Raw genomic sequence first — 13,503 nt, 5'->3', positions numbered from 1 at the left:
CAGAGCCAGTGGTTGCCTGGACTGGGGACTCAGGAGAAATAGGGAAGAGTTGGAAGCTCCTGTTCCTGCTCCTGGCGGGCTTCGGGAAGACGGGCTAGTTATGCAGAGAATTTCCTGCCTTTACAGTTCTTCTTGCCAATAACCGCAGCTTAGCAAATTCACCTCCCGGCCACTTTGGTGAATTTTAAAAAAATATCTCAGAAACTCTTTTTAGGTTTGCCTTTAAAATTCAAATCCAGTCTCGGATTGAGTCATTCAGGAATCAGATTTGGGGTAAATAACTGACTGGCTTCTTTTCATCCACGATGAAAATGGAAGAAACTCCTTTTCTTTTTCTCTTAATTTAGAAACTCCAGGGAAAGAATTTGTTCTTGAAAGAACAAGAGGTGGGTGGAGAAGTTAGAAAAAATACCCTGGCTTTCGGATGACGCCTTTAGACCCCTGGCTGGCCAGGACAGATTGGGGTAGGGGAGGTTGTCAGGAGCTGATTCTACACAGTGTTGTCATTTTAAGGAAAGGGCGAGACCAGCTTAGGGAAAGGAAGGGGAAGGAGTCAAGTATAATGACAGACAAGCACCACCCCTGCCTGTTGTGAGGATAAGATTGGCAGCTCAGGGACTACCACTGCTCATTAGGATCCCAGGGAAGAATTTCATTCCCTACCTTGGTTAAGCTAGGGATGAGGGAGGTTCGGGTCTTGATGTGAAGGAGCTAGAGAAAACAATGGTGCATTAGGCCAGCTGGAGTGCAGCTATCTTCCTGGGGTATATGTGGGGTAAGGTGAGGAACCAATGGTACCTAAAGACAGGATACAGGAATCTGAATGGCTTGAGTATAAAGGCTGTTTAGTTGTAACAGCTACAGATGCGTGTCCTCTCTCCACCCTCACCCCCTTTTCTTTTTTCCGTGAGTTCATAAAGAGGCTTTATGAGACAGGAAGTAGGAAAAGGGATAGAATAAGAGGGGAGAGGAGAAGAGAGATCAGGGCTGAGCTGAGAGGGATGAGAGAAGACAGAGAGGGGGTGGGAGGGAATCTCTCTGTGGTGTGTGGGGGGATTAGAGGTGTTTGGATGGTATACATCACTGCCTGAAAAGTGAAATGAACAGGCACTAGGTCTCAGAGAAATCACGGTTAGATTTATTCTGAGCCACACTTGAAGATGAAGCCCAGGAACACAGACTCAGGATAGACTAAGAATGTGTCCCTAAGTGGGTTACAGGAGGCACAGTATAGACACATTTCCTAATGGGGGATGGCGTGGCACAGAAGGCGGGAGAAAGGAGGAGTGAAGCAATTCTGATTGGTGCTCGGTGACCCTGTCCATAAGATAAGGTAAATACATGGTAGAGTGGGTAGGAGAAAGGTTAGGTGCCTTAGGGTCTGGCGGAGGGAAACTCCTTGCATCCTGTCTTGTTCTACGTCTATAAACAGGTTTATAACCAGTACCTGTCAGTGAAGTATGTAACAAAACTCCGGTTACACAAGCAAGAAGTCGGCTTTAGTTTACAAGCCTCGGTTCTATTCCCTACGTGTCTGACTAAAGCCATTGTGGGCCGTTGTGCAGATTTTCTTTTGAATTTTCCTTTCTTATAACATCATGTAAGATGCTGGGTACCACAATAGTGGTAATTCCGACCTTTGGGAGTTCAGTCCTTGTGGCTGAATGAATATTTGTTGAATAAATCTTAAGGCAAAGTTTTTAAAAAAATAAATGTAACATTAAAAAATTGTTTCCAATCTTTTCCTGTCCAGGAAGAGTATAAAAGCCCCTTTGTCTGGGTTAAATAGAAGCCTGATGGTGTGTTGGAGGGTGCACGGCAGTTCGGCTCACCAGGTATAGTATAGACTCATTAGAGTCAGCATTAGATGAAATTAACATCTGAATAACAATGAGTGGTAGGAATTCATTTCAGGATCTGAAAATTGAGAAATGCTTCGGAGGCCTGGTGAATAGTCCACTGTTGGCTTCATTCTTTCCCACCTTATTCAAGAAGGAAACTACCGTTGTTTTCCATGGAGGACAAAAGGGTTGAAATGAAATGGATGTCTTTATTTACATTCCACCATTTCTTCTGGTCACCCCTAATTTGCTTCCAGTGGGCAGAACAGGAGAACGTCTTTCATCTGGAGATAGGTAGCCTCTGGTAAAGAGCTATCAGGCTATCGTTTTGTGCTTGAATAAGTTCTCAAGTCTTTGTCGGTGAATTTATAGGTGCAGGGGTTATTTCTATGTGGAAACAACCACTGTCTGTACTGCAGATCAGAGAAAACATTGTTAGAATTCACACAAGTAGGTGCTTAACAGGAGCTCTTAGGGAAGACCTTGAATCAGATGATTTCATGTCTGAAGGGATCTTTGAGGTCATCTAATAAACACTTCTTCTATCTCAACTTCTGGGACCTTTGGAGGATGATTTTATTAGAGTTTGTTTGAAGGGGAATTAAAATAGGCACATGTTTTGAGAGCAATTAACAAAAAATTATCCAATGTCTTTAGGACAAATATAGTATAATAGCCAAAAACTGAAAAGAATCCAAATATCCATCAACAGAAGAATGGATAAACAAAATGTGGTATCTTTATACAGTGAAATACTACCTAGCAATCAAAACGAACAAATTACCAACACAACGTGGATGAACCCTGAATACATTATATTGAAGAAAAGAATATGAGGTTGATAATCAGAAGTTCAAGGACAGGCAAAACTAATCTAAGGTGATAGAAGTAGAAGAAAACCCGGCTATTTCTTGGAGTGGCTACTGACTGAAATAGGTTTCCTAGACTGATGGGAATGTTTTATATCTTCATCTGGGAACTCGTTTCTTGGGTATATACATCTATAAAGGTCATTAAACAGTGTACTTAAGATTTGCACATTTTACTTAATATAATTCATACCAACCTCACCACCTCCAACCACCCCCGCCCCCACCAACAAAAAATCCCAAACAATGAAAATATACACAGTGGGAAATATCTGTCTAACTGACTTGGAACTTTTATTGTTTTTTCCTTTTTTTTTTAACGGAGTCTTGCTCTGTTGCCAGGCTGGAGTGCAATGGCACAATCTCAGCTCACTGCAACCTCTGCCTCCCGGGTTCAAGCGATTCTCCTGCCTCCGCCTCCTGAGTAGCTGGGATTATAGGCACAGGCCACCAGACCCAGCTAACTTCTGTAAGCTTAGTAGAGACGGGGTTTCACCCTGTTGGCCAGGATGGTCTCATCTCTTGACCTCGTGATCTGCCCTCCTGGGCCTTCCAAAATGCTGGGATTATAGGTGTGAGCCACCGCACCAGGCCAGGAACTTTTATTGTTGATAAGATCAGCGAAGCAAATTTGATGGCAACCTGGATAGAAGTCCCTTTGATTAGCAGCTGAAATAATCTGGGCATGTTATTTAATGTCTCTGGATTGCAGTTGTTTTTTTTTTCCCAGCAGTTCGTTTGTTCATGGCACACAGGACCTGCTACTTCAGATGACACTGGTCTGGCAGGCGACAGGACACAAAGATACTCCAGTTGGAGTCCTTGATGCATTTCTGCCAAGACAGGGAGCCCAGTAACGCGGAACTCCTTGGCTGCCAAGACCCGCCCTGCCCTCTCTCCAGCCAGGCCCTCTCTCCCTTTCTCTGCCTTTCCGGCTACAGCAGTGTGGCAGCAGCACTGAAGAGGCGTCTGTTCAGACCCAGGCAGGAGCGCCTCCCCTCCTGTGGGGACCTGGCTTCCCCTGGTCTCCGTAGCTGCTCTTGTTCTCCGGTAGGCTGGCTCAGAAAAGCTCTTTCTGTTTGGTGACTAAGTCTGAAGCCACGGTGGGGGAAAGAGAGACAGAGAATGAGAATTTGAGGGCACCAGATACCCACCCAGTCCCCAGAGCGTAAAGTATGTGGCCTAGAATCCAAGTCTCTTGTCATCAGTGAGAGAAATGACGAAGGTCCTCCCTGAGGCAGTCCCACAGACATGTAAAGAGACACTGTCCCTCCCCAGCCAGCCCACCAGCCTACACCATGGGGACAGCACAGTGTCTCCCCACCCTGTCCTTGCCACAGGTCCCCCAAAGGGAGAAAAGTGGCATTTGTGGTTTGGACCTAGTCACAGGAACAGCATCCGGGTAATTTTCCATCTCTTCACTGACTCAAAGGTTTCCTCCGGACACAGGGAGGCAGAGCAGCTAAGTAGCTCCTGTTTGCAGATGAGAAAACGCCAAAGATGGAAGTGTCCTAACTCAGTGTCCTTGGGCAGAGGTTGCACGCAGCCTTCCTGAGTGAGACTCTGGATCAACACAGGAAACTAGTTTATCTCATTGACCTGGAGTGGAGTAAACAGTCTTTGGCCAAGGCATTCTCCTCTTGGAAGCAGGATTCAGCGAAAGCATAAGTATTGGCCTAAAAAGCCAGGCACGGTGGCTCACACGTGTAATCCCAGCACTTTGAGATGCTGAGGCAAGCGGATTGCCTGAGGTCGAGAGTTTGAGACCAGCCTGGCCAGCAAGGTGAAACCCTGTCTCTACAAAAATTACAAAAATGAGCTGGGTATGGTGGTGGGTACCTGTAATCCTGGCTACTCAGGAGGCTGAGGCAGGAGAATCGCTTGAACCCGGGAGGCAGAGGTTGCAGTGAGCCAAGATTGCACCATTGCATTCCAGCCTGGGTGACAGAGTGAAACTTGGTATATGTATATATATACGTCCAATAAAACCATAGCTTCTTAGACTGGAATGGATTTAGAGATCATAGACTCTAACTCTATTTTATAGATGAGGAAACTTAAGCCAACTGAGGTGAAATAACTTGCTTAGGGGTAAAAGCCAATCAATTACACAACTATGAAAAGAACAAAAGTGATTAAGTCAGCCCAAATTTCAGAGACAGCCAGATGGATCTGACTACATCCCATTTCATCCCACTAGACCAGAGTTCTCAACCTCAGCACTGTCGACTTTTGGGGCTGGATGATTCCTTGTTGTGGGGTCCGCCCTATGCACTGTGGAATGTTTCACGGCATCCCTGGCTTCTACCCACTAGACACCAGTCGCATCTCTCAGCCCAGCGGTGTCAACCAAAAATGTCTGCAGACATTGCTAAACTTCTCAGGGTGGGAGTAGGGGGCACAAAATTGGCCCTGGTTGAGAGTCGCTGTGACAGAGCACCCACTCTTTTACTTCAACACTTCGATATGCACTGTGACGCGTTGTGATGCATTATTATTTGTGGCTCTGTCTCATGCATCAGTCTGCAGTTCTGTGAGGGTCCAGACAGAGTTTCGTTGACCTTTATGTTTCCTGTGTCTTTCATAGTACCTGACACATGAGAGATGCAATAAATGGGTTTGCATGAATGAAGAAATGAACAAACTCACTGGGAGACCCTGGGCGGTAAACTTCCATTCACTAGTTGTCCAGTTTTATATAAACACATCAGCCAGGTGTAGCCTGGCCGGAGATGCAGGAGGAGACTCGACTCACATGACCTTCTGTCTGGGGGACAGGAAGGGCTCCTGTTCATCTGCTTTGTCATCCGCTATCATGGCACCACAGAAGGCATCTTTTTGAGCTCCTTTTCCTGGGCTCCAGGCTTAATTATGTGACTTCTTTTCATTCTTACAAAACAATAGAAATAGCTACTACATGGCAGATTTTTTTGTTTTTGCGTTGGGGATATAGCCAGCACTTTGGAATGTTAAGCCTTGAGACTCTTACTGTTAGAAGGAAAAGTCCCCCAAACACTTCCATTAGCAGCCAGGGGAGAATATTAATCCATAGAGTCATAGAATTTTGGCACTGGGAAAAGTCACAAGTAAAATATAAAAGGCAATCTCTCTACCACAAAGTCCTATCATATTGTTTTTCTTAATCCCAGAAATGTTCACCAATGTTGACTTTGGGGAAATGACTAAATAATTTTGTGTCTGTTTTTCAAATGATAAAATGTGTCAGAAGGTAGAGTCCTCACTTGTTTTTTTTTTTTTTTTTAAAGGTGTCTTCAGAGGACCTTGTATACTAGATTACAAAATACAAATTCCAGTGAATCTTGAAAGGGTGGGTATACTTTGGGCAGAACAAAAATGGAAGAGACTGAGTGAGAGGAAAAATACAAGCTATCAGTTAGATAGATCTTAGCAGAGAATCAATTTAAGCATAAAAAATGGGCTGACTTTTCATGGACCTTACTGGTCAATGAATTGAAATGGACAAACTGTTTGGAAAGAGAACACATTAAAACAGCAATCAGCACACACTAAAAAGGGGTAAAGACCTGGCGGTAAGAGGGAAGGATAATTGTGTTAGAAGCATGACTGGGTGGTATTGGGTTCATGTTACTTTAAAAGTGAATTTTACCAAGTGCATGAAGGACTCAGCATAAAGCCCACATGTTGGCTTTTACTGCATCAGAATTCGTGTGATTGCTTTTCAACCTGAATTCCAGTAAGTGACACTTATCAGGGATAATGAGTGTTGCTTAATATTGACTGGTTGCTCCTGGGGAAGTAGGAGATAAACCATGACCAGTGGGAAGGCCAGAAGGCTCAGGGTCCCAACTGCAGTGATGGTCTCCAAGCAGGACCCATCTTCTGAACGGGAGGGCGAGGTTAGGAAGGTAGGGAAATGTCAGACGCTTCAGGAAGAGCTGGGAGCAGTTTGCCATGGGGACCCCCATGAGAGAAGGAGCTGAGGTAGGAGTGGGACCCCTGGGTGGCCGAGAACTGAGCAGGCCTGGGCAGCACCATGGTGGGAGAGCCAGGGGATACATGGACTCACAGAATTTAGAGCAGGGAGGACTTAAGGAATTTGGCCTAAACTTGCAATTTTCAGATGACGCTTAGAGAGATGAATGTTTTCCATGAACTGTTCTGCACACAAGTGGGAGACCTCTCTCAAAAATATCTCCTGTGGAGAAAACGGTCCCTGTTGACTCTAAGAGCAGAAAATGACTATTGCTTTTTCAGGTGTTCAGTGCGACCTTAGGCAAGAAGGTCGAAGCAGCCAGACGGGAGGTGACTCCACGTGAGGTTTGTCTCCGATGCTGCCCAGCGCTGAATGTAGGTCTGTATGATTCCTGGTGTTTCTGGTATGGACCCCTCCAAGTCCTCATCTGCAACAAAGGAACTCTGCTGCACTTCAGGTGACCGGGCCCGGACCGAGTAGGGGCAGAGCCAGCTATGGGGGAGGGATGGAGATCGGGCAGAAATAGGATGTGGTAGTGTCACCAAATTTAGCACATTAAAATACAGGATACCCAGTTAAATTAGAATTTCAAATCAATAATGAATGACTGCTTAGTATAAGTATATCCCAAATATTGCATGGGATATACTTGTATATTGAAAAATTATTTACTGTTCATCTGAAATTCAGATATAACTGGGCATCCTATGTTTTATCTGACAATTCCTTCTTGAGACTCTCAAAGAAGCCTGAATCCTTGATGATGGTAATGAGTAGTGAGGTTGACGGTGTTGGGCTGACCTGTTTCTCTTTTCTTTTCTTTTTTTTTTGGAATAGTGTCTTGTTCTGTTGCCCAGGATGAAGTGCAGTGGTGCAATCATGGCTCAATGAAGCCTGGACCTCTCGAGCTCAAGTGATTCTCCCACCTCAGCCTCTTGAGTAGCTGAAATTATATGCATGTGCCAGCACCTGGCTATTGTTTTGAATTTTTTTTTTTTTTTTTTTGTAGAGATGAGGTTTCACCATGTTGCCCAGGCTGGTCTCAAGCTCCTGGGCTCAAGTGATCCTCCTACCCTGGCCTCCCAAAGTGCTGGTATTATAGGTGTGAGCTGCCAAGCCCAGTCTTCTGGCCTGTTTCAAATGGAAGATGCCTGCCTGAGCCTGCTTCTCTTTTACCTTCTCTCATCTGTCTGGAGTTTCTTGAAGAGTTAGGAAATCATATTGCCTTTGAGAAGCTCAGGCAGCCAAGGAGAGAGAAGTTTTGTAGGTCACTGCTATAAGAAATTTCTTTCTCCTGTTCCCTTTTGTCTTGCTCCTGCAAGAGGAACAGCGCCCTCTTTAAGGATCTGAGGACAGAAGGAAACTCGGGCAGATAAAGCCGGCACACACTGTAGCTCGTGTCCTGGGGAGATAATGGCTCTGAAACTGCTAAAATAAATGGTCTGCTTTGTTCTTGAATAATCATCAGTTGGCAGCTTTGTTCTGTCTTCCCAGCAGCTGGATGAGATTTTGATTTCAGAGGAAAAAGAGTGACCTGGCGCTGATCATATTGGACAGAGGGAGAAAGGAAATTTACAACAGCCTCCCATGTGTGGTAAGAGAGCCCCTTGCAGTAAAGAACTGCCTGCCCCACCACCTGTCGTAATGCCTAAAGGTCTGTCATTAAGTCTTAAGGTCAACGACCTTCTCTTTTTTTAAAGAAATGCAAATATTCTGGAGAAACACAACATAGTAAGTTATCCCTTTAGAATAAAATTGTTCGTTGGAGTTTTTCAGACACATTTGGCTAAAAGCAGAGTCTTGAAGTTTTTGGATCCTAGGACAGGTAATTTTTAAATTCTTTTTATTTTTTATTGCATTTTACGTTTTGGGTTACATGTGAAGAACATGCAAGATTGTTGCATAGGTACACATGTGGCAGTGTGATTTGCTGCCTTCCTCCCCTTCACCTATATCTGGCATTTCTCCCCATGCTATCTCTCCCCAACTCCCCACCCCCCACTGTCCCTCCCCTATTTCCCCCAGTGTGTAGTGATTCCCCTCCCTGTGTCCATGTGTTCTCATTCTTCAACACCCACCTATGAGTGAGAACATGCGGTATTTCATTTTCTGTTCTTGTGTCGGTTTGCTGAGAATGATGTTCTCCAGGTTCATACATGTCCCTACAAACGACATGAATTCATCATTTTTGATTGCTGCATAATATTCCATGGTGTATATGTGCAACATTTTCCCTGTCCAGTGTATCATCGATGGGCATTTGGGTTGATTCCAGGTCTTTGCTACTGTAAACAGTGCTGCAATGAACATTCAACATTCACGTGCATGTGTCCTTATAGTAGAACGATTTATAATCCTTTGGATATATACCCAGTAATGGGATTGCTGTGTCAAATGGAATTTCTATTTCTAGGTCCTTGAGGAATCGCCACACTGTCTTCCACAATGGTTGAACTAATTTACACTCCCACCAGCAGTGTAAAAGTGTTCCTATTTCACCACATCCTCTCCAGCATCTGTTGTCTCCAGATTTTTAAATGATCACCATTCTAATTGGCATGAGATGGTATCTGAATGTAGTTTTGATTTGCATTTCTCTAATGACCAGTGATGATGAGCATTTTTTCATATGTTTGTTGGCCTCATGTAAGTGTTTTTTTGTAAAGTGTCTGTTCATATCCTTTGCCCACTTTTGAATGGGCTTGCTTGTTTTTTCTTGTAAATCTGTTTTAGTTCTTTGTAAATTCTGGATATCAGTCCTTTGTCAGATGGATAAACTGCAAAAATTTTTTCCCATTCTGTTGGTTGCTGATTCACTCTAATGACTGTTTCTTTTGCCGTGCCAGGTAATTTTTGTAGGTGCTGAGTGACAGAGAGATTGACTGCATAGAGAGAGAGAATATAAAGGAAGCCCAGAAATAGAAGAATCTGGGTAGTTTAGGAAAATGGGAGAAGTGGGAGACGAGCTAGAGCCATCCATGCAATTTCTCTTCAAGAATAAATCACGTTGTGTCTGTCCTCCTAGAAGGTCTCTAAGTCCCAGCATTTTCCCTGTGCTCCATTTGTCCAACTGACTGAAAGTTTCTAATTCAGGTAGCAGCAGAATTTGGCACATGCTGACACTAGTTGCCAAATTCTCTAGATCATGGTGTGAATAAAGGTTAGGGGTTCCAGAACCATAGCCTCTAGCCAACTGTCCTTGAAATGTGTCCTCTAGCTTTTTTTTTTTTTTTTTTTGAGTCTTGTTCTATTGCCCAGGCTGGAATGCAATGGCACAGTCTTGGCTCACTGCAACCTCTGTCTCCTGGGTTCAACCAATTCTCCTGCCTCAGCCTCCTGAGTAGCTGGGATTATGGACATCTGCCACCACGCCTGGCTGATTTTTGTATTTTTAGTAGAGACGGAGTTTCACCATGTTGATCAGGCTGGTCTTAAACTCCTGACCTTGGGTGATCTGCCCACCTCAGCATCCCAAAGTGCTGGAATTATAGGCGTGAGCCACCACGCCTGGCCTAAATATGTCCTCTAGGTTTTGAAGGGCAAAGGATGTGCAGCGTTCCCCCTCTGTGTGACAAAAGTACTTGATTTAGTGACAATAAAGATTTTGGAATCAGGACACTGAGGGCAAGCCCTAGTTTTTTTTCCTTGTCAAGTTGGATGGCACCGAACAAGCATGACTGTTTCCTGCTCTGCAAGACAAGAGTCAAAATCCCAGATTGCCTCTTTCATAGGGAGGTCAGGCTGGGCTTTACCCAGTTGTAAATAAGTCGAGTTTGCTGATTGTGACCACAGCTGTGGATGGAGAGTGTCAATTTCCTAATCAAAGGGCACCCCATTTGGTGGCTCTGCCTCTGTTGTCCCTGGTGAGGGCAGTGGTCTCTGGAGCAGCACCTTGAATGTAGGAGCTGCTACTCAAAGAACAAGTGACATAAATTAGTCCAAATGGACAAATGGTGAAGGCCTTCTCATCTCTACTTCAGCTCATCCCAGGATGTGGGATACTGTGGTCCAGCCAGGCTGTTCACAGGGATTGTCCATTCTGGGATATCACACATCATTAAGTGTGGCCAAGGGCATGGACTAGGTACCGGTTAGTTAAAGTTTCATTAAATACGCCTCTTCTGCAGGAAAGGACGTGAGAACTTGCTTCCTGGTGGACACCATTGTTTGTCTCTAGCACTAATCTTCCTAGAAACTCTTCTTTGCCACTAGAAAGTTTCTTTTCATTTTCTGTTAAAAAAAACAAAACAAAAATCAAACAAAAAAATGACTACCAGTGTAAAATATCATTGGCTGTCTCCAAAATGATCAAATGAAGGCAAGTATCTAGATGACTCAGGTAAACTTGGTGAATTGGGGGACCCAATGCAGTGACATGCAGGATGCCAATGGACAGAAAAAACAATGGGTAATATTCACTGAGAGCCTCTGTGTGCCAGACCCTGTATGCAGTGACTACACATATTACTTCATTTAATTCTCATAACAACTCCCTGGGGTAAGTGCTATTATTACACCCACTTTACAGATGAGGAGACTGAGGCACAGGGAAGTCAAGGAACATTCCTATGCAGTTAGGAATTATCAGGGCTGGGACTGAAAACCAGCACTATTTGATTCCAAAGCTCATCCTCTTAACCCACACACAATTACTGACCTCTTTGCCTTGTCTTTCCATCTTGCAATTTCCAATCAATCTGCCAGAAAACATATCCTTCTTGCCCTTGAACTACCCATGTTTCCTTTCTGCTCTTGGGCAACCCTGTGTTAAACTCCAGAGCAAGCCTCTGTCACCCCAGAAGGAGATTGGCATTTGGTGTTGAGCTGTGACCCATGGAGGCTTTAAAGCAGAATGGGAACCCTCTCTGGCAATGACGAAGGATGCTGCAGATGCCCCTGAAGTCCTTAGGATGGGGATGGGGAGGGCAGAGCTTAAAGGGTCTGGGATGAGATGCCCTGCCACCTTGAAGCCCTTCCTGACACTGGCAGGGGTCCTGTCTCACAATGTCAGAGCTGTCCCCTGAGCCCCAACGCCACAGGTCATCCAGGGGCAGAGCTGGTCTCTCTTCTCGCTTTCTCCTTCTTTGAAGTGGGCACAATGATGTGATACCAAGGGACAAAATGATGAGGAAATGTATTTTGCCAGTTGTTTTGCAAACCTCAGAATCCAGCCTGTGCCTCCTCCCTGAAAACCTTGCAGAGGCACTCCTGGCTGCCACTCCTCATCTTTCTCAAATCAGTGCCACATCTCTGGGAGGCCATCCCTGAAGAACCGGGTGGGGTTAAAGCACCCTCCTTCCATGCATTCTGCTATTTGCCTGCATTATTTGTGCAAGAATGCCATGAGTGCATTTAGACCAGTTTACTTGTCATCCTCCCTCTGCCTAGATTGGATGCTCTCCCAGGGTCAGATTACCTCAGTATCAGCCCTTGACAAACACTTTGTGCTTTCTGATGACCTGAACTGTTAAACTGAGTTGAAGAAAAAATCAATATCCGCTTCTAAGGGTGGTGGTGGCTATTGTATTTTGGCAATTTGTTTTAAATACCCAACTCCTCCATTTTTTAATGCAGACCTGCTTTTCGGAATTTTTAGATGTCTTAGGAAGTCTCCTCACCTCATTCAGATTACTGGGTCATGATTTAGTGTTCCAGGGAATTCCAGGGGGAAAAAAAATCATTTTGCTTCTGCAAATCCTAATGTCCACTGCTCTGATAAAGGATCCCAGCTGTCACAAGAGGATTATTTACTTGAAACTAATGAGCAGAGCTAATTACTGCAGTGGACTTGGGTAGGGACAGAATGGGACAGAGTGTACCAGAGCAGGCTGCTGGCAACCATTCCAACCCTCCAGCTGGCAGCTGAGCCACGGAGCCCCCAGACGTGTCAGTGCCGCTTGGTCTTCCAATTGCCTGTTCTATAGCAAACAAGTTTTAAGATCATGGTTTGGGGCTCAATTGTCTGACGGGAGCCAAGAATGAATTTCTGTGGCTTGTTCTTTTCCTCACTGGTTCAAATTTTTGTAAAATATTTAACAACTAAAGTCTGATTTTGTTGAGGGTGTGGGATTTGGGATCCACCCTTCCCTTCCACAACTTCATTCCTCACAACTCCTACACAGTTCCTCTCCTCGAGAGCAGGAAACCTATTTCTCGTCCCTCACTCACAAATGGCTGGCTCCTAGGGCTGAGATTTCTCTGGTCTAGAATATTCTCTCTGCCTGAACTCTGAGCCACGTAAGCTATGCTCACCTGCTAACAAGTTGCGCCACTGACCCCACCTCACGATGTTCATGCCTTTATTTGGCATTCTGAGCTGTGTTTGTACCAGATGCCAAATCGCATTATAACCCAGGTAACAAACCTGCACATGAACGCCCTGAATCTAAAATAAAACTAAAAAAAAAAAAAAAAAATCTCATTATAATTAACTATGCGGGACATCCAAATCCTTTCCTGTTGTGGAATGTTGTTAAACTGGGACCTGAGAGGAGGTCATAGTAGTATTGGTGAAAATGAAGAGTTCATGGACTATAAGGTGCCGAGTCCAACACCTGGCACCGTTTGTATACTTTAATTTCAGTACACCTCTTTAGGGCATAGACTGTGAAGCCCAGTCCTGTTTTCTACGCTGGATGAGACGACACACACACACACACACACACACACACACATACACACGCATCAACCATGATCTGTGCTCTCAGAGGGTCTGCACTGCAGAGGGTGATGGCAAGACATGCAGGCAGGGAAGGTAGGAGCAGTTCTAAGGTGATGCAGAGGCTGCAGGAGAGAGATGGTGTGGACAGCGGGCAAAGGAGTGCCGGGATTCAGTGAG

The 13,503-nt window shown here is 44.8% G+C and overlaps 1 long non-coding RNA gene across 1 annotated transcript; it reads left to right on the top strand.

Moving 5' to 3' along the window:
• Positions 1-1,200: 1,200 nt before the first annotated feature.
• Positions 1,201-9,459, top strand: LOC118143775 (uncharacterized). Its single transcript, XR_013524231.1, has 7 exons — positions 1,201-1,333; positions 1,754-1,835; positions 3,441-3,760; positions 5,977-6,038; positions 6,947-7,122; positions 7,503-8,259; positions 9,079-9,459. It is a non-coding gene; the product is annotated as an uncharacterized LOC118143775 (long non-coding RNA).
• The last annotated feature ends 4,044 nt before the right edge of the window (positions 9,460-13,503 follow it).

Source organism: Callithrix jacchus, chromosome 11 (assembly GCF_049354715.1).
Source record: "Callithrix jacchus isolate 240 chromosome 11, calJac240_pri, whole genome shotgun sequence".
Taxonomy (NCBI): domain Eukaryota; kingdom Metazoa; phylum Chordata; class Mammalia; order Primates; family Cebidae; genus Callithrix; species Callithrix jacchus.
Note: the sequence above shows the minus strand (reverse complement) of the source record. Positions and strands in the feature narration are given on the sequence as shown.